General features: G+C 41.0%; 1 pseudogene; it reads right to left on the reverse strand.

Moving 5' to 3' along the window:
- Positions 1-12,357: 12,357 nt before the first annotated feature.
- On the reverse strand, positions 12,358-12,893 carry LOC113196731 (large ribosomal subunit protein uL13 pseudogene; annotated as a pseudogene).
- Between the last annotated feature and the right edge of the window lie 9,430 nt (positions 12,894-22,323).

Consider the following 22,323-nt stretch of genomic DNA (forward strand, 5'->3'; position numbering starts at 1 on the left):
TAAGCTCCCGCAACAGGAAATCCTCCCCCTCCCCAGAAGCTCGTCACAAAATGTGGGCAGGAGGGACTTTCAAATGCTAGCCTCCAGCCTCGGGGCTCTAGTGCTTGTCTAGTGATGAGGTTCCCTTCCCCTCCCGCGGCCCTCAGGCCCCTCTTCTCTACTCCAGGCAGCTCCAAGGATTCCTGAAGCCCCGGGGAAATAGGGAGGAGGAGCAGGAGGAGGAGGAGCTCCTTGGAACACCAGTGTCAGTGTTCCCTTAAAGTGAGCAGGACAGGAACTGTTATCGAGTTGCAAGATGGGGAGACAGGCAGGCCACCAAAGAGAAAGGTAACTAGCCTTTGCAATTAGAACAGGAACTTTGTTCTCCTGGCCCCAAATCTGGAGCCCTGGGGTAGATGGCGGCCGTGGGCGATGGCTCACCGCTTGGCCAAACCCAGCGGTCACTGGAGCCGAAAGGGGCCCTGGACATCCTCTCCCCTTAGCACAGCGAGCCTGAATGCCAAAGTGCAGCCATTGAAAGCATTCAAATTGTAGCGTTTTATGTACCGACATGAAAATATGATTAATTTGCTTTTTGGGGGGGGTATCGGGCATTGAATCCAGGGGCGCTCTATTACTGAACTCTATCCCCACCCCACCCCCTTTTTTCTTTTTATTTTGAGACAGGATCTCGATACATTGCTCAGGTTGGCGTCGAACTTGCAATCTTTCTTCCTCAGCGTTCCAAATAGCTGGGGTTACAGGCAGACACCACCAAAGCCCACTGCATTTGTGTGAGTGTGTGTGTGTGTGTGTGTGTGTCTGTATTTAGTACTGGAGATTTAACTGCGGGACTCTTAACCACTGAGCCACATCCCCATACCGTGTTTGTTGTTGTTTTTAAATTTTTATTTTGAGACAGTCTCACCAAGTAGCTCAGGGTCTTGTTAAATTGCTGAGGCTGGCTTTGAACTCACTGTCCTCCTGCCTCAGCCTCCGGAGCTTCTGGGAACATTTGCTTTTTAAAGTATCTGTATCTACACACACATTTTAACAGGGAACATAAGTACTAAAGCCAAACTGTTCACAGTGGCTGTCTCTGGTAGGCGGATTAAGGGTATGGGGGGAAGAGGATTTTCATTTTCTCCATATTGTTCAAATTTTTCATTGCTAGCATATATAAACTAAAAGGAGGAACAATTCAGGACTTTTGCAGGAAGAAAACAAAGGCAAAAAGCAAAACAGAAAACTACCTCATTAAAGATTTGAAAAATACAAAGAGGATGAAGAAAATAAAATTCATTCCTACTGCCTTCCCACTCCCATAGATATTGATGTTTTTCTTTCTTTGCAAAATGAGAATAAGGTGTTAACTGAACAGGAATGTTGTGAGGATTGAATGAGAGACTGTATATAATAGCATAATAGCTAACATTCCAGAAGTGCTATTTTTATATGAAACAAAATCAACACTGTATTGAACATATCGTTTATATGCTGCTGTTTTCATTTATAACAGCTTTCCACATCAACTATTCTTCCAAAATTATGTTTTTAGTGATTGCGCAATATTTCATTACACTTAAGGACAATTTATTTAAGTTATCCCCTACTGTCTAACGTTTAGATTGTTTCCAGTTTTTGCTGTTAAAATAACAGTGAGATTAACATCTTTAAACATCTATCCTTGTCAGCATTTCTGATTATTTCCTTAGGTGGATTTTTAGAGGTAGGATTACTGGGACAAAGGGTGCAAATATTTTTCAGGCTTTTGATTCAGGTTACCAAATTGCTTCCCAGAAAGATATTGCCAATTTACACTCCCACCTGCAGTGTGAGAATGCCTGGCCCACAGCACACAAAGAAGGGATTTTTTGGGGATGGGTGAGATTTGAATATATTAGTAGATGGAGGAGAAGGAGGCCTGTGGAGAGGAAGAGTTTAAATTTCAGGAGAGAGAGGGGATATGTAAGAGGCAAAGCCCACAGGAGAAAGGGAGGGGGGTTTGGAGCAGGTTTAGAGATTGCCTTGGATCTGAGAAGTAACAACCTGTTTTCTGAGACTTCTGGAAAGAGGTCTGATTGGGTGTGGTTATAGTCAAAGCTTATAAAAGTAGATAGGAGAGATAGAAAGGTCAGTGCCTAGTGGTCCCCTTTTCTCAATAAAGTAGCAAGATGGATCACCTTTTCAGAACTAAAAGGTTCTGGTAAGGAGGGGACTTGAGGGTAGAGGGACCCTTTTACTTGAGAATAAAAGTGTTGACAATCCAGTTCAGATGAACCACCTTGGGTTTACCAGAGCATCATTCTGGAGGGATGTGGGTACTTTGAACATGCAGCCACCTGGGGAAAGAAAAAGTTGCACATTTGTCAGTTTAAACCAAATCTTTCAAAACACATGGTAAGCAGCAAAAAACAACAGCACCAGGGAGATTCACAGCGTGAAAGTTTGTGAACTTCTGGAGTCTTACCAAACTTTCAGGGAACAGTTAATTCCTATCTCATATAACTTGTTCCAGAATATTAGAACAAAAGCTGCCCATATTGTTTTGTAAAACCAATGTAATCTTGATTCCAAAATCAGTAAGACAAAGCAACAAACGAAAAGATGAAGGTCATTTCACCCATGAAAGTAGGCATAAAAATCCTTAACAAATTATCAGCTAAGGAATTCACTTATTTGAAAATTGACTAGGCAGACAGTCTACGACTGAGCCACATCCCCATCCCCTCCACTTAGATGTTTCTAAAAATATACTAACAAGTAGGGTTTATTCCATGAATTCCATATTGACCCAACACTGGAAAAATCATATGACTATCTCAAATGATGAAAAAGGAGTTGATAAAGTTCCTTAGCTATTTATGGTTAAAAATTGCTTAGAAAACTATAAGTAGGAGAGGTATCCTTAACTTGGTAAAGATTACAGAGCAGAAACTTAAAGCAAACTTTTCCTTAATGAAGAAACTTTGTGTGTATGTGTGTGGGTGTATATATATATATATATGTGTGTGTGTGTGTATACACACACACACACATGTTTTTTTCTTTTTCTTTTTCTTTTTTTTGTACTGGGGATTGATCCAAAGACACCACTGAGCAACATCCTGGGCCCTTTTTATTTTTTATTTTGAGACAGGATCTTGCTAAGTTGCTCAGGTTGCTGAGGCTAGCTTTGAACTTGCAATCCTCCTGCTTCAGTTTCCCAAGTTACTGGAATTATAGGTGTGAGTCACCACACCCAGCTATATGTATTTTTTAATATTTATTTATTTATTTAGGAGACATTAAACCCAGGGGGCACACTGAGCCACATCTCCAATACCCCCCATTTTTCTGTGGTGCTGGGGATTGAACCCAGGGTTTTGTGCATGTGAGGCAAACACTTTACCAATTGAACAATATCCCCAGCCCCTCCCAGCCCTTTTAATATTTTATTTTGAGACGGGTCTCGATTAATTGTTTAGGGCCTTGCTTGGTTGCTGAGGCTGGCCTTGAACTTGCAATTCTCCTGCTTCAGCCTCCCAAGCTTCTGGGTGTGTGTGTGTGTGTGTGTGTGTGTGTGTTTAAGATGTGGAACAAAATAAGGACTCCAACTATACTGACTGCTACAATTTAACATAAAATAATGGAAATTTTAGACAAAGTGATAGGGAAGGAAAAATAAGAGATTAGGATTAGAATAGATGAATTACCAGTGAATAAAGTTGATATTTTCATTTGCTTTGAAAAACAAAGAGAATCAACAGATATTTTGTGAAAACTAATTAAGAGAATTCACTAAATATGAGATAAATCTAAAAAAATGATAACATTTTTCTTCATCAGTAATAACTAGCTTTTACTCATCATAGCCACCACACACACACACACACACACACACACACAGTAAAATATCTAGTAGTAAAGTTAATCAAGAATATTCAAGAGGAGCCAGGTGCATATAACATGATATCAGTAATCCCAGCAACTCTGGAGGCAAGGAGGATCATAAGTTCAAGGCTAGCTTTAGCAATTTAGCAAGGCCCTCAGCAACTTAGTGAAACCCTGTCTTAAAATTTAAAAAAATTGGGCTGGGGATGTGGCTCAAGCGGTAGCGTGCTCGCCTGGCATGCATGCGGCCTGGGTTCGATCTTCAGCACCACATACCAACAAAGATGTTGTGTCCGCCGAGAACTAAAAAATAAATATTAAAAATTCTCTCTCTTACTCTCTCTCTTTAAAAAAAAGATTATTAAAATTTAAAAAAATAAAAATAAAAAGAGCTGGGGATGTGGTTCATTGGTAAAATGCCCTGGGTTTCAATCCCCAGTACCAAAAATAAATAAATAAATATTTTAAAAATAAAATTTATATGAACACACACAACCAAATAAACCTTTAAAAATAAGAGTAAAGAGCAAGAATTTGTCCTACTAGATATTAAGCCCGTTAAAAAACTCTGTAAAAGACAAACATAGTAAAACATTGTTTTGGCACAAAACAGAGTATTAGACCACAGAATGGAATAGGAAACTCAAAGTCAGACCATGAGTTTATGGGCCGGAGGCATCACAAATCAATGAAGAAGGGACAAATTAAACCAGTTTCCTAGATGGAAAAAAATAAAACAGAGTCCCAGCCTTGTACCAAATAAAAAGGTATTCTCTAAATGATGCAAGTGTGAGAAATAAGACTCTATAGTTTCATTTATCTTCTTACACCCTGGCCCTGTTGATTTTTTTTTTTTAAGAAAATTTAAGAGAATGTCTTTGGAACCAGTTGAGAAAGGACCTCCCCGCTGCCCTGTTTTTCTTCAATCAAGGACTACCAATAATCTTTATTATAATAATTAAAAACCAAATTCTAGCCACTGTTGACCACCCATACATACTCTTTTGACTAGAAATTTTAATCAGATATAACATGATACCAGTAATTTTATTTTTCCAGATAATGAAGAATTACACATGGTATCTCTGGGACTTTTTTTTTTTTTTTTTGTACTGAGGATGCAACTTAGGATGCTTTACCACTGAGCCACATCCCCAGCCCCTTTTTAAGTCTTATTTTGAGACAGGGTCTCACTAAGTTGCTTAGGACTTTGCTAAATTGCCAAGGTCCTCAAATTTACAATCTTCCTGCTTCAGCCTCCCAAGTTGCTGGGATTTTGGGCGTGAGCTACCACATCCAACTCTCTCTGGGAGTTTTTCTATAAAACATATGTTTCTTTTTTTCCTATGTCAAATTAACTATTAAACTAACACATGAATATCTGCTTAGAGAAAGTATAAATTTTGGTTATACAGTAACAAATGTGAAATAAAATTGTAATGTTATTTGCTATGCTTTACGACTCTGTCCATTTTTGGAAGAGTCACAAGTTCTACACACACAAGGCTACATATACACATATAATCTATACTGTCTATAGATGTTGCACCTTTATATAAAATGACCAGAAATATATGCAAAAATGCTCAAGAATGATCAGGAAATAAATATTTGCTGAACCCCACTTATAAAAAAAAAATTCTTAATCACCATAGGGGATACTATGCATAAAATTATCTACTCTCCAGATACAGAAAAATGAAGCCCTCGCTGCTCTCTGCAGAGCTGCATTTCAAAGATCCATTAGGTTTTCCATGTGCTATTTCTAAAAGACGGGATTTTCAAATTAATCTGTTAAACTGGAGCCACTGGTGGAAACTCAAAACATACTGGACGCCTCTAGAAGGAACTTCCCCAAGAACCAGTACTAGGTTAGGAAAACCTGAACTATAATTGATAAATCACTAGATGCTCAGTGGGGACAAGTCTGACAATTAAAAACTGCTGGGATGGGCTGGGGATGTGGCTCAAGAGGTAGCGCGCTTGCCTTGCTACCTCGTGCGGCCCGGGTTCGATCCTCAGCACCACATACAAACAAAGATGTTGTGTCCGCCAATAACTAATAAATAAATAAATAAATAAATAAATAAATAAATTAAAAAAAAAAAAAAAACTGCTGGGAGGGCTGGGGATGTGGCTCAAGCGGTAGCGCGCTCGCCTGGCATGCGTGCGGCCCGGGTTCGATCCTCAGCACCACATACAAACAAAGATGTTGTGTCCGCCGAGAACTAAAAAAAATAAATATTAAAAATTCTCTCTCTCCTCTCTCACTCTCTCTAAAAAAAAAAAAAAAAAAAAAAAAAAAAACTGCTGGGAGTGGGGGACCTGGGGGTATAACTCAGTGGTAGAGCATTTGCTTAGTGTGTGCGAGAATTCATCCCCAGCACCAGGAAAAAAAAAAAGAAGAAGAAAGAAAGAAAAGAAAAAGAAAACCCAGCGGAAGCCCCGTCTTAAGGGGAAATATTCACTTTTCTGAGTGTTATCTCTAGGAGCTCCATGAGATGCTTACTGAGAATATCAGGGAACAATTGCTTCATGTTTTTGGCAAGGGTGGCAGTGCACATCTGTAATCCCTGTGACTCAGGGAGCTGAGGCAGGAGGATCACGAGTTTGAAGTAAGCCTCATCAGTTTAGCAAGACCCTGTCTCAAAATATAAAATGAAAAGGACTGGGGATGTAGCTTTGTGGTAAAGCTCTCCTCTGTTCAACCCCAGGCGGGGGGTGGGGGGGCGGGGGGCAGAAAGCCAGGGCATGCTGATTTTCCTAAGGCCTACCCTCAGGAGAAACAATTTTACCAGAACCTGAGCTGCTTGGATTTTATCACAGTCTAATGTACCTGGGGAAAGGAAGTATCCAACTCCAATTCCCTCTAGTTCTTCTTTTCCAGCTAAAATGAAAAAATGGAGAAACAGTTTCAAAGTTCACTGCTCAGGACACAAACTCAATAAAAGACTGAGGCCTGGTTATAGGACTATGGAAGAATGCTTGTCTTTCCACCAGACTTACATCAATAAAGGTCTATTTATCACAGTTCCTCTTAACCAGACCATCATGTCTGGCTTTCAACAACACCACAAATTACAAGGCATACTAACAGGCAAAAAACAATATGAAAGGGCTGGGGATTTGGCTCAAGCGGTAGTGTGCTTCGAGTGGCCCAGGTTTGATCCTCAGCACCACATACAAACAAGGATGTTGTGTCCACCGAAAACTAAAAAATAAAACATTAAAAAAATTCTCTTTCTCACTCTCTCTTAAAAAAAAAAAAGAATAAAGGCATAACTTAAAAAAAAAATATGAAGAGACAGAGTGAGCACCAGAAACAAACTCCGATATGGCAAGGACGTTCAGATTATCCTAAAACAGCATGATTAGCCAGGTGCAGTGGTGCACACCTGTAATCCCAGATGCTCAGGAGGCCAAGGCAGGAGGATCACAAGTTCAAGGGCAGCCTGAGCAAGTCAGCAAAAAATAAGAAGATCTGGGATTATAGCTTGGTGGTGAAACACCCCTGGGTTCAATCCCCAGTACCAAATAGACAAAAGCAACACAAACAAACAAAAAACTCAGCATTATAATTCAAAAAACTGTAATAACATTGATGTTTTTTAAAACCACATTTTAAAATAAGTGTGACTAATTCAAAACAACCAAGATTAACATGCTAAGAGCTTTAGTGGACAACATTCAAGAACAGATGGGTAGTATTAAACACAGAGATGGAAATTCTAAGAAAGAATCAAAAAGAAATGCTAGAAATAAAAAAAAAAAACAAAAACGAAAACACTGGGCTGGGGATGTGGCTCAAGTGGTAGCGCGCTCGCCTGGCATGCTCGGGGGCACTGGGTTTGATTCTCATCACCACATAAAATTAAAGATGTTCTATCCACCGAAAACTAAAAATAAATATTAAAAATCTCTCTCTCTCTCTCTCTCTCTCTCTCTCTCTCTCTCTCTCTCTTTCTTTCTCTCTTTCAAAAAAAAAAAAACACACTGATGAATCTAAATATATCTTTAATGGGCCCATTGCGAGACTGGAAATGACTGAGGAAAGACTCTCTGAGCTGGAAAATACAATAGAAACTTCCCAAACTGACAAGCAAAGAGGAAAAAAATCTATACAATAACTATGGGGCAACTACAAATAGTGTAATGTGTAATGGGAATATCAGAGGGAGAATTAAAGAAAGAGCAAGAAAATATTTGAAGCAATAATGACTTAGAATTTTCCCCCAAATTAATGCCAAAATACAGATGCAGGAAGCTCAGAGAATACTAAGCAGGATAAATGCAAAAAAAAAAAAAATGCCTGGGGATTAAGAAAAAGTTTGGTCTGGGTGTAGTAGCATGCATCTGTTGTCCTGGCTACTTGAGAGGCTGAAGTGGGAGGATCACTTGAGCCAGGAATTTGAGACCTGAGCAATATAGTGAGACCCCATTTAGAAGAAGGAGGAGAAGAAGGAGTAGATGAAGAAGAGGAGGGATAAAAGGGGAGGTAGAGGAAGAGAAGGGGGAGAGAGAGGAGGAGAAGGAAGAAGAAGAAAGAAATTTCAAAGAAGTTGGAAGAATAAGAATTACATCTATTTTTTTTAGAAACCATTCAAGAAAGAAGAGAGTGGCATGAAATAAAGTGCTGAGAGAGAGAGAGAGAGAGAGAGAGAGAGAGAGAGAGAGAAACTCTACTAACTCAGAATTCTGTAACCGGTGAAATTATCCTTTGAAAGTGAATAAGAAATATTTTACCTAACAAAAATTGAAGGGTCTTTGTTGCCAGGATGCCTGCCTTAGGATAGATGTGAAAAGTTCTTCAGAGGAAAGGAATGTGGTATTGGTCAGAAACTTGGACCTACATAAAGAAAGGAAGAGCATTAAATAAGGAATAAGCAAAGGTAAAATAAAAGCTTCTTCAAAAAAATTGATGGATGAACCAGATGGCATTTTGTTCAAAATAATAATATTGATCTATTTATTATCATCGCTATGTATAAGTGAAATAAATGACAGGAATACAGACAAAAAGAAGACTTAGGAACACATGGCTATTGTAAAGCACTTGCAGTGTCTGTGAAGCAGAAGAGTGTTATTTGAAAGTGGACTTGGATTAGTAGTTGAATATATAGCACACATTCCAGGGCAATTTGAAGCAATTTTTTTAAGTATTGTTGATATAAAAAAGGAAAGAAAATGGAATCATACAAAATATTCAATGAAAACCACAAAAGGCAGAAAAAGTGGAAGACAAAACTAGGAACAAAGAACAATGGCAACAAATAGACAGTAATAATAAATAGGCTAAATATTAATTAAGCTATTCCAATAATTACTGTAAATGTTAGTAATCTAAATGCACCAACGAGGGCTGGGGATGTGGCTCAAGCGGTAGCGCGCTCGCCTGGCATGCGTGCAGCCCGGGTTCGATCCTCAGCACCACATACCAACAAAGATGTTGTGTCTGCCGAGAACTAAAAAATAAATATTAAAAATTCTCTCTCTCTCTCCTCTCTCACTCTCTCTTAAAAAAAAACAACTATTTAAAAAAAAATAAAATAAAATAAATGCACCAACGAAAAGACTGAGATTGTCAGAATGAATCAAAAAACAAGACTAGGGATGTGACTCAGGAGTATAATGTTTGCCTGGCATGCATGAGGCCCTGGGCTTGATCCCTGCCACTTAAAAAAAAAAAGATTATATGGACACATATAGATTATTAAATAAAGGAATGAAGAAAGATACACCATGCTGAAAGATATACCATGCTAACATTAATCAGAAGAAAGTTGGAGCAGTAGAACACTTCTCTAGCACATACAATGTCCTGGGTTCTATCCCCAGAGATGGGGGTAGGGGTGGAGTGTGGGGGGGTGGAGAATGAGGAGGAGGAGGAGGAGGAGGAGGAGGAGGAGGAAGAGCAAGGCTGGGCTAGGAGTATCAGGGAGGAGTAGCTGTATTAATTTCAGACAAAGGAGGCTTCAGGGAAAGAAAATTTATCAATTATAAAAGGCACATTACTAAAAAATAAATTTAAAAAATGGACATCATTACATGATGATAAAGGGGTCATCTCTCCAAGATGACATAACAATCTTTAATGTGTATGTCCCCAACAACAGAGTATCGAAATATGTGAGGCAGAAACTGAAAGAACTATAAGGAGATATAGATGAATCCACTATTATAGTTGGAGACTTCAACTTCCTCTGTCAGAAATAGATCCAGCAGGCAGAAAATCAGTAAGGACATAGCTGAATTCAACAGCACCATCAATCAAGTAGACATCTAAAGACTACTTTATCCAACAATAGCATAATAGACATTTCACTCAAACTCACATGGACCATTCACCAAAATAGACCACATTCTGGGCCATAAAATATACCTAACACATTTCAAAGAATATAAACCACAGTGTCTGCTTTTAGACCACAACGGAATTGAAAGATAGTTGGAAAATCCACAAGGACTTGGAGATTAAACCACCCACTTGTAAATAAAACATGAGTTAAAAGAAGAAATTTCAAGAGTAGTTAGAAAATGTTTGAAACTAAGGGCTGGGGATGTAGTTTAGTGGCAGAGTATTCATATAGCCTGTGCAAGACTGAGGTTCAATCCCCAGGAGGCAAAAAAGAAAGTAAGAAAAAGAAAAGAAAGAAAAAAAAAAGAAAGAAATTTGAAACTTAATAAAAATGAAAACAAAACACATCAAAATTTGTGGCATGCAGCGAAAGCTTGTGCAGAGGGATATTATAGCACTGAATGCATATATTAGAAAAGAAAAATGATCTGAAATCAAGAATTTAAGCTTTTGCTTTAGGAGACTAGAGAAAGCACAACAAATTAACTGCAAGGTAAGCAAAATGCAGCAGGTCCTATAGAAAAATGGGCAGTTTGTCAATGCGCAATTTGTAAGAGTGGTAGTCAAAGAGGAATATGAGGAAAATTATTAACAATTAAAAAATCAGTAAGCAGATAATTTCTGATTAAAACAACAATGAAATATCACCTTACACTTATTAGACTGGACAAAGTTGGAAGGCTGGGAAATGCCAGCTGTTGGCAGTTGTTTGGAGACATAGGCTCCTTCACAGGCTGCTGGTGGGGATGCAGGATGGCCAACCATAGAGGAGAGCCTCCTGGCACACTGGATATATGCACAGCCTAGACCACTCCTGTGTATATGTACCAAATAAATGACCATACGGTGGGGTGTGGATTAGAATGTCCACTGCTGTGCTCCATTCCTGGAGAATCAATCAACTGTCCATCTTTTCCTAGGAGTAGATGGCTAGAACATGGACAGATCCTATGTAGTCCTTGGAGGCAAGAATACTTACTATGTAGTGCTGGAGGCAAGCGATTAGACATTGTCTTAATCCATTCTGTGCAGAATAATTGGAACTCATAAATTTCTGGTGGTAATGCAAAATAGTACACCAGAGGAATACTGTTTGGCCATTTGTTACAAAGTTAAATGTACACTATGGGCTTACCTCATGATGTTAATTTGCAATTCCTTATTGACAGATGATATTGAGCATCTTTTTATATACTCATTTGGCATTTGATTGTACTCTTTGGTCTGTTCACCATGTTTGCCCATTTTTAAGTTGGGCTATGCTATGATTTGAATGTGTCCCCCAAAAGTTCATCTGTTAGAAAGAAAAAAAAATACGTGTTAATGGCATTCGGATATGGGAGCTTTGGGGGGTAATTAGCATTAGATGAGTCATGAGAGTAGCTCTATGATGGCAGTAGTGGATTTACAAGAAGAGGAAAAGAGACTTGATCTAGCACACTTGCTCTTGTCTTGCCACGTGATGCCCTCTGCCAGGTTGTGATGTAGCACAAAAGCCCTCACCAGATCAAGCAGATCCTGGAGCTGTGCTTGCAGAAGTCCCAGCCTCCACAACTGTGAGCCAAATAAACCTCTACTATACATAGATCATCCTATCTGGAGCTGGGCACAATGGCACACACCTGTAATCCCAGCTACTCAGGAGACTGAGACAGGATGATCAAAAATTCGAGGCCAACCTCGCCAATTTAGTGAGATCCTGTCTCAAAATAAAAAGGGCTGAGGATGTAGCTCAGTGGCACAGCACCCTTGAGTTTAATCCTCAGTACCGGGTGGGAGGGACCCATCTGTAATATTCAGTCACAGGAATAGAAAATGGATTAAGATAGGTTGTTTGTTATTGTTTAGTTTTAAGAATTCTTTGAATATTTTGGATACAAGTACTTTATCAGGTAGGTGTTTTGTAAATATCTTCTCCATTCTGTGACTTTCTCATTCTCTTAATATGCCTTTTGTAGAGCAGTTTTTAATTGTAATAAAGTCCAACATCAATTTTTTCTTTTATTAATCATACTTTTGTTGTCATATCTAAATATTCATAGCCAAACTCAAGGTCAACTAGATCTTATCCTGGATTTTTTTTTTCTAGAAGTTTTATAGTTTGGCCTCTTACATTTAGGCCTAAGATCCTTTTTTTTTTTTTTTTTTTTTTGAGGCATAAACAGTCTTTATTGGGCTCAGACCAGGAGTCCATTGGTCCTGAGGACCTCTGTGAACTTGTTAATTTTCTTCTCCACATTCTTTCTGCCTGTTTTTGTAGCCTCATAAGCTGTTTTTTCTTCCGGTGATGGATCCTGGCTTTGTCCTTTCTCTTCTCCTCCAGGGTGGCTGTCACTGCCTGGTACTTCCAGCCGACCTCAGGAGCCAGGCGCCCCAGGTAGGCAAACTTTCTTGTTGGCTTCAGTCGAACAACCTTCAGGGCAGCAGGAACCCCCATCCGCTTTTTCTTGTCGCAGGGTGATGGAATCCCATCAAACGCCTTGAGGCGGTCCAGGGCAGCCTGGCCTCGCTGGGTCTTGTGGGGCAGCAAGCCTCGCACAGTCCTCCAGAAGATGCGACTGGGGGCCGGGAAGTGGTACGCCCGGGATGGGCTGGAATTCATCCTCTTGCGGAGGAAGGCCAGGTACTTCAACTTGTTTCTGTAGAAATTTCCAGAAATGTTGATGCCCTCACAGCGCACAACCACCACCTTGCGGCCCAGCAGTACCTGTTTGGTCACAGTGGCCGCCAGGCGGCCCAGGAGATGGCCTAGGCCATCCAGCACTAGGACCTGCCCCACCGCCGTCTTTGGCAGCCGCCTGGGAAAGCCCTAAGATCCATTTTTGAGTTAATTTTCATAAAAGGTAGAGTCTATATTTAGATTCTTTTCTGTTTGTTTTTGCACATGGACATCCAATTATTCCAAAACAATCTGTTGGGGAAAAAAAAAAAAAGAAACTTTTCCCATTGAATTGCTTTTGCTCCTTTGTTAAAAACCAGGTGACTATTACTGAAAGTAAAGTAAATTATACCTCAAAAAATTAACAGTCCTGGGGGCAGTGCTCAGTGGCAGGGTATTTATCTAGCATGAGTGAGGCCTTAGGTTCAATCCCCAGCACTGCAAAAAGAATAATAATAATAATAAAAGAAACACAAGCACATGAAATAAAAATACATATTTTCCAAAAATAGAAACTAAAGTATGTACTGTAAACACAGTAGTGATCACCAAGATGAAGGGGAGGGTGTGTAATGGATGGAAAACAGTGAAGGAATGCATATATGGTGAAGGCCTATACAAACTAATGAGGATGATTTTGAGAGAGGGGTGGTTGCCAGTACATTGTTCTTTCCCTCACAGACACTGTGCAACCTGGCTAGAAACCATTTTCCAGTTCCTGTTGCTACCCATGTGACCAGGTTCTCACCAATGAGATATGAGCAGAAGTGATTGTATAATTGCCTTATAATTTTCTTCTTTGGGGGGAGGTACTAGGGATTGAACTCAGGGGCTCTTGGCCATTGAGCTACATCCCCAGCCCTATTTTGTATTTTATTGAGAGACAGGGTCTCACTGAGTTGCTTAGAGCCTCATTTTTGCTGAGGCTGGCTTTGAATTTTTGATCCTCCTGCCTCAGCCTCCAGAGCTGCTGAGATTACAGGCGTGTGCCTACCATTTTCTTGATGACTTGCTCCTATGCTATCCTCCTTGCCTCCTGCTCATCATAAATAATCACATGTGCAGCAGCCTGAAAGCCCACAAACCGGGGGTAGCAGAGCTTGCTCATCTGGGTCCCTGCATGACTCTAAAGGGGTACCAAGGAAATGAGGTCCTTCTCCCTAGCAGGTGGGCGTCTGTATCAGCCCTGTGGGAACTGCCAAAGCGGGGATAAGGAAGGGCTAAATGAGATCAAGAACTGTTCTGTCCTGGAAAAATCGCCCTTCCCCACTTAATCCTTTCATTATCTTCACTCTTTTTCTGTTTTGTATTTGTTTTTTTTTTTTGTTTGTTTGTTTGTTTTGCAGTAATGGGAACTGAACTTAGGGATGCTCTCACTGAGTTCCATTCCAGCCCTTTTTTAGTTCATATTTCAGTTCATATTCAGGGTCTCCTTAAATTTTGGAGGATGGTCTTGAACTTGTGATCCTCCTTCCTCAGCCTCCCAAGTAGTTAGGACTAGACTACATGATCTTCACCCCCAAGGGCTCTGACAATAGTTCTTGGCTTTGTATCCTGAAAGCACACCAATCTATTCTAGAACCATCTGCATAGGCATTGTGACCAAAGGATATGAATCCACGTTCTGGTTATGTTGTAAAAGATAACAGTGATTGGCAAACTTTTATTCACCCCCTCCTTCACTACATACACACATCACACACACTGGATTCCAGGGCACTCCAATGACAGGAGGCAGTCCCAAAGGGGCAAGAGGATCAGTTGGTAGGTTTTGCTAATACAGATAGGTCCATACTTAAACCATTGTATTCTGGCATTCTACTAGAAGTTATTTACACACACACACACACACACACACACAATAGTAAGTACTACAGTTACATGGATAATACACATGAAGTTTTACATTTTGTGTTCTTTTGAATGCTTTTGCATAATTTTGTTTAGACTGTGTCATATCATAAGAGGTAGATGATTGATGTTTTTTAAAACCTGAACTGTGTGTCTTTGTCTTTTAATAGAGGACTTAAACTTCTTTATGAGTATTGTTTCCATACATGCATTTTGTTTTGACTGTGTACCTTATGATTCTTGCCTGCTTGTGGTTCTATTGCTTGCTGTTTCCTTTTTTTGTTTTGTTTTGGTTTTTTGCTGTCTTTTGTTACCACAGACTACATTTAGATTGCTTTTTCTTCTGTGATTTGGGACATGGATATCCTACTAGAATTTTAACAATGAATATTTTTATTTCAATAAGACCAACCATCTTTATTATTAAGCCTATTCAGGTAATCTATAACCTAAAAAAATCAGTTATTCCTCTAAGACATGTATTTCTTTGATATATGTTCCTTAGTAAGTCACTTGCACTTCCAACAGAAGTTTTACTTGCTTTGCTTAGAAATAACATTGTAAAGCCAGGCACCATGCCTCATGCCGGTAATCCCAGTGAGTTGAGAGGCAGGAGGATTGCAAGTTTGAGGCCAACCTGGACAACTTACTGAGACCCTGTCTCAAAATAAAAAATAAAAATGTCTGGGACTGAGGCTCAGTGATAAAGCACCATTGGTACAACAAAAAGCACCAAATAGAAACAGCACCTTAAGAATCTTGGTCTTGATGCTGAGTAAATATGTAATTTGTCACAAATACTTTTACTTAGAAAGTCCAGCTTTAAGTATTGTTTCCATACATGTATTAGTATCCACTTTGAATTGCTGCTGATCTTATAATTTTATTAGAACTTATTGATAATGTGGTGGTTTTCTGTTCTTGGCCCCGCCAGTGACATGTATGGTGAATGACATTCATATACAAGGGACTTTTTTTTTCCTTTTTTTTTTGCAGCACTGGGAATTGAACTCAGGGGCACTTTACTGCTGAATTACATTCCCTGCCCTTTAAAATTTTTGTTTTGAGACAGAGTCTTGCAAAGTTGCCCAGGCTGGTATCGAATATGAAATCCTCCTGCCTCAACCTCCTGAGTTGCTAGAATTTCTCACTGGAGTTCCAGGCACGAGCCACTACATCCAACTAGAAAATGTATCTGTTGAACCATGCATTCATGAATAAATGGTGTCTTTTGACTTTTCCCATTATTAGTTGTTATTTCAACATTTTTTGTTGAATAATACATATATGTAAACAATTCAACATTCAAAATTATAAAAACTATAAATGCAAAGTAAGTCTCTTGTCCACCCCATTTACAAGTCATTCATATCTTCTCCTAGGAGGCAGCTCTGGCTACAGTTTCTTTTATATCTTTCCAGAGATATTTTATACAGTCAATCAATTTCCAGCTACTTTGCAATTATCCTGGCTTTACCAAGTGGGAGTTCACATTTCTCATTAATGACAGGTCTGCGGCAGGCAGTCAAGGTAGGAGCCCCATCCATGATATCATCGATGATAACATGGATTCTTTGCATCTTTTCACTTGGTCAAGCATGACGTATGGCTTTTGCCATCTTGCTCTTCACGTGTCACATCTTCATTTTCACATCTGCAGTTCAGAAATCAAGTAGAAAGGAGGGGAAAGGGATCCCTGTACTAATGCAGAGAAGTCCTAAGAAATCAACAACTGTCTCTGTTTTACAACTCAATGGCCACAGAGGTGTCACATACCACTTGAAGGGAGCCTGGGAAGTGGAATATTTTATTTGGGCCCATTGCTACTCTCAACAACATTTCTCTTAGTAAAGAACAATAAAAAAAAATTGCATGCTGTATCTGTCAATCCTACTTAGATCAACTATATGATTCAACACACTTTTTCTTTTCAGAATGTAAATTTTTAATGTCAGTTGGATGCATTTAATTTTCATTTAACAAATAAGAATTGTTGCTCATTTATGTGCTGAAGATCATTTACCTTATCAGACCAGTTTTCTGGTGTTTTTAGAACAACAGAGTTTTAGCTGGACACAAGGCCACCCAGAAAAAATTATATTTCCAAGCATGCTTTTCTGTTAGGTGGCCATGTGACTATGGGATGAGAGCAGAAGGGACGTGTGCCTTTGAACAGGCCTTCCCCCTGCTCCCTTTTCCTTTGCTGTTGGCTGTACTGTGGTCTTGGCCTTGTTCCCTCATGCAGATAAGATGTTGCATGTAACAGCTGCCAAATCTACATGCTAGTACCTCTGTGAATGTGCTAGATTGCACTGGGGCCCTAGGACAGAAAAACAATAAAATTAAGTTCAGTCTTCCAGGGGCTCAGTACCTTGTGGGAAAGACCTATGGGTAAGTAAGCAAGTCTCTTTGAAGTCATCTGGCCAGTGCTACAGTAGACCTTCCCTTGGAAGCCAGCACAGCCAACCCAACCATCTACCATGTGCCGTCTGTCCCTTGATCCTCTCTCTGACCATCCACACACTTACTTTCCTGCTGATCCATAGGCCAATTCATTTGTCATCTATCCACACATTTATCCATCTCTCCAACAATCTCACGAGATCCTGTGGTTAATTTTGTAGAGAATTTCACCCCTTCTTTTGTTCCTTCCTTCCCCTTGCCTCACTCACTCCTCGAGTTGTTTCCATTAATATGAGATTCAACTGCTTAAGTTCAATGTGTTAGAACTTTGATATTCAATATTTTAAGCCAAAAAAAATTTAGAATTTTCAATAAATAACACTCAGTATACATAAATGATCTCTGATATATTTGTCTCACAATCAAGCCAACAAAATGTGACCTTTTACCTCAATTTTTACCAAGATCACCAAACACACAATACAATTATGAAATTTCATGTTCAAATTTGTGTGCAGTTTTAGATTTTCTTACATAATAAAAATGACAGTCATCAGTTGTTTTTTTTTTTTCAAGAAATTCCCCCCACACAAACACTCTGAGTCATCGGTGACCAGCCAGCTGTAGGGACAACCCTGAGGCAATGCAGTGGGGGAGGAAGGACAAATTCCATATTGGCAGGAATCACTGTGATGCTATGTAACTAAGGGGTGTCCCAGACTGTGTATCATCATCATCTTTTTCTTACTATTATTATTATTACTATCAGGGATTGAACTCAGGGCCATTTAACCACTGAGCCATATCCCCATCCCTTTTATCTTTTTATTTTGAAACAAGGTCTCACTGATTGCTTATGGCCTCCCTAAGTTGCTGAGGGTGGCATTGACTTTTTATCCTCCTGCTTCAGCCTTAGTCGCTGGGAATACAGGAGTGCAGTACCATGCCCGGCCATGTCCCCTTATTCTCGAGGGCCACCAGAGTGAGCTGGGTGGCCACCAACGGAACCTTGCAGGCTTCATTCACCTCCAGAGAATGACTCATTTTAGGCCATTTAAACTTTCCCAAAACTCTTCTTAACAATGAAGAGAAAACCAAGTATACTGATTATGGCAAGAACATAGTCAAGGCATGGAATTTTCTGTTTTATTTAAGGAGAAAACACCAGCTGTCGTGTTAAGAAATGAAATGGTTCACATATCGAGCCCCATTAATGTATACTGTGTTATTACTGAAAACTCTAAATTTATTTGGCTTAAAACATTGAATATCAAAGTTTAAACAAACTGAACTTAAGCAGTTGAGTCTCATATTCATGGAAGTGAACTGGAAAAGTGCGTGAGGCAGGAAGAAGAAAGGATCGAAGGAAGGGGTGACATTTTTTCATTTTGAAATCTCAAGAGCCCTGGAGCCTGAAGAAATACAGCGCTGTTCTTGGTGTTGGAGAGATACAAAGATCAGGTCCCTTCTGCCACTGCCCCAAGGCAGGAAAGTTCACCTATACTGAAGCAGATGAGATCCTATAACAGAATGAGAGGTGACTACAAGAGATGTCCCAAGGGGACAAGATATGCCACATGTTTGACTAAATAGTACCAGTAAGAAGTGCGAAGTGCCTGAGGTGGTGATACTTGTCAAAAAAAGAACAAAACAAGGAAGAAGAATCAGGACTATTGGGAAAGTATCATTTAAATATGGTGGTCAGGGAAGGCCCCACAGGAAGGTGACTTGAGTAAAAATGGAAGGAGATGAGGGGGAGGGAGGGAGGTACCCTGAAGAAGAGCATTCCAATCAGAAGGCACTGATACAAAGCAGTTGTTGGGTGCCTGGTGTATGCACACCTCACAGCAACTGCAATACAGCCAGTGGCCAAACCATCTTCACTGTCAGACATTTAGTGCTTACAACAACAACAACAACAAAATGAGAGTGCTTTCTCTTCCCTGTAATGTTGAGAGTACACCCTGAAGCAATAGCAATCTTTGTGTTTTCAAAAGAAGGCAGCCCCTTAACCCAAAGAGGAGGCGGGAATCCAATAATGACTTCCAGCCAAGTGATGGAAGGACCCTAAGAGGGGACAGGAACCTAGTGATAATTGGACATGGGTGCTCTGGCTACAAAGCCCTCCTCCTCTGTAACTTAGGGCACCTGACTGGACACACTGCTTTTGCCCTCTGCAATCTCTGGGTGGGAGAGGCACTTCTGCAGGCCCGGGCACTGGGCTCCTGGAAGGAGAGCAGAGCAGCTCCACAGCCCGTTTTGGATGTCCTCTAAGACTCTGTGCTCTCAGGTCACCAGGCAAAGTTGGCTCTATGTCTGGAGAAGGAATCGTCCTTCCAGGGAAGCCTGCATAATCACACTCTGGAGGAGTCCACCTCCATGTCAAATGTGACAAGAGGAGGCAATAGGGACTTGGGGTGTGTCAGTGATAGAGGGCTTGCCTGGCATGCCCCTGCCTGGGACTTGATCCCCCACCACCTCAAAAGGCCAAGGAGGGGGAAAGGAGGAAGCCCGTACATGAGGGTTCCATTGCTGGGTTCTGGTTTCAGGATGGATGGATACCACTCCCTAAACTGGATTGACTTCCTAGTGCTTTTATTTTTTTCATTCCTAAAATGGGAATAGTAGTAGCATTTAGAGTATGGTGAGGACAGTCCTCAAGTGTGATAACTGTTATTACCAAGTATTCAAAATTATTATTAGCAATAGTTCTTTTAGAGTTGTTGTATGCACTGTAATGTCAGAATGGGCATATTTTAAGGGTTTCCAGAAACCAGCAGTAGGGCCGCAGTATCCAAATGAGTGAAGACTCTCCACCTGACGGCCTGGTTTTCTATCCTAGATGTCCTTTTAGGTGCTGTGTGCCCTGGGGCAAGTTACTCAGCTGTCCTGAGCACTTTGTTTCCTTATCTTTAAAGTGAAAATATTAATAGTACACATTTTATCACTGGGAAGGAGACTGGACCAGGATTTTCAGCCAGAGCATCTGCGCTGTGCAAAGGGCCTGGGTAGCAAGGGAGTATTATGCTACCAATAGTATAATTATCCTATTTTGTTAATATCACCTGTCTCAAAGGGTTGTTGTGAGGAACAAGCACTTGCAGAGTACTTGACAACAGTGGCAATAACCGTGTGCCATTATTATTATTGTCCGGATTTTGCAGGTTAGGACACTGAAGCTCAGAGAAGCTAATCCTGGATCTAGGGCATGCTGCTAGGCGGCGGCAGGGCTAGCACCAGAATCCAGGGGTTCCGTCAGTACCCCGCAGCTGCCCAGCCTGGGAAGTAGACAACCCCCACCCCTGCCCCCGCCCGAAGGCACCCTGGGAATGGAAAGTTGGCCGCCCTCCAAGTCCCAGGGCGCCCTGGAGCCCTGCCCCGCTACACCCTCCCCCATCCCGGGAACAAAGTACACTTCTGCACGGGAACTTTCCAGCAATCGAAAGCATCGCGGGCGCCGCGGCCACTTCCCCCAGAACTCAGAGCCCAGCTTCTCGCCCCGGGCCCAGCCGCAGGAGCCCGCCCGCGCCGGCCGGCTGCGCAAACCAGTTGCGCGGGCGCGATTCTCCTTCCAGATCTGGGAACCCACAGTCGCACAGGCCGCGGGGCTGGTGGGCGGGGCGGGGCCTGGACAGCCGGAGGCCGCGGGGCGGAGCCAGGGCCCGCGCGCGCAGAGCCCGCTCCACGGTGCCTGGAATATAAGGACGAGTAGAAGCAGGAGAAAGCTCCAGGGAGCCCGCCATCCCGAGACCCTGCTGTTAATTCTGGTTGTGTCCTTCCAGACTTTTCTGTGTGCAAAACCACACAGATGCGCAGTAGAGCAACGGGAACGAGATCATGCTGTTAACACTGTCTTTAAATGAATAATCTTTACTTTTTGAACAGTTTTAGGTTAACAGAAAATTGAGGAGCTGGTGCCGAGTCCCCGTACCTTCTTTCCCACCACCACAATAAGTTTTTCCTGCTGTTTCTTGTACGATGTGGTTCATTTCTAAAAACGGATGAGCTAGGATCCTAACGTCCTTATCACTGCAGCCCAGAGCTGCCATTAAGGACCCCTCTTTGTGCCTAAAGTTCTTTGGGTTTTGATAAATGCGTGATGTCCTGCATCCACCATTTCAGTATCTTACAGGATGGTTTTACTGCCCTAAAAATCCTCTGGGCGCCACCTGCTCCTTCCTCCCCCGCAGGCTCCAGGCAATCCCTGCGCTTTTTACTGTCTCTCTAGTTCTGTCTTTTCCAAAGTGGCACGTAATTGGACACACCCACATGCAGCCTTTTCAGAAGGGCTTACTTCACTAAGCAATATACTTTTAAGGCTCCTATGTACTCTTTGTGGCTTGGCAGCTCATTTCTTCTTCATAATTGAATAATATTCCATGGTGTGGGTATTGTTTGTACTTTATCTTGGCAATTATGAATAAAACTGCTCCAAACATTTGTGGGCAGTTTTGTTATACTCTTTTCTAGCTAGCTTTTTTTCAATTATAAATGGCTTGCAATACTATAAATATAGATCTATATTATCATTTTAACAACTACATAATATACTATCACAGTTTATTTAACCAGCTGCTATCGTTGGGCACACTTTGTCCCTTTCATTCTGACTTCATAAAACCTGCACTAACTAGCTGGTCTACATTTGATGGTTGTCTTGCACTTGTTAAGGCTTAGATGCTTGTGGCCCTAGTTCAAGCCCCAGCCACCCAACTTCCTTAGTGACCGGCAGAATACTTAGTTCCTTATTACTTTCCTCATCTGTATAGTGGGAATAATTATTGTTACTGTGAGAATTAAGTGAGCAGATACAGGCAGTGTTTTGTTGTTGTTTGTCCTTTGTTTTGGAGTCCTGGGGATTGAACTCAGGGGCCCTCAACCAATGAACCACATCCTCAGCACCCCCCCACCAACCTTTTTTTTTTTTTTTTTTTTTTTTTTTATTTAGAGACTGAGTTGTTTAGGACCTCACTTTTGCTGAGGCTGGCTTTGAACTCACAATCCTCCTGCCTCAGCCTCCCAACCACTAGTATTACCCCACCCAGCACAGGTAATGTTTTGAGCAATTCAGAACTGGCACATATAAACCTATAATAAATTAAGCTCTTATTATTTATCATCAATTGAGTACCTACTGTTTGCCCTGAGCTAGGCATTGTAGAAGTTTCCAAAGACTAAATTATATGTGTAATCTTATCCTCCA

Source organism: Urocitellus parryii, chromosome 6, assembly GCF_045843805.1.
Source record: "Urocitellus parryii isolate mUroPar1 chromosome 6, mUroPar1.hap1, whole genome shotgun sequence".
NCBI classification, from domain to species: Eukaryota; Metazoa; Chordata; class Mammalia; order Rodentia; family Sciuridae; genus Urocitellus; species Urocitellus parryii.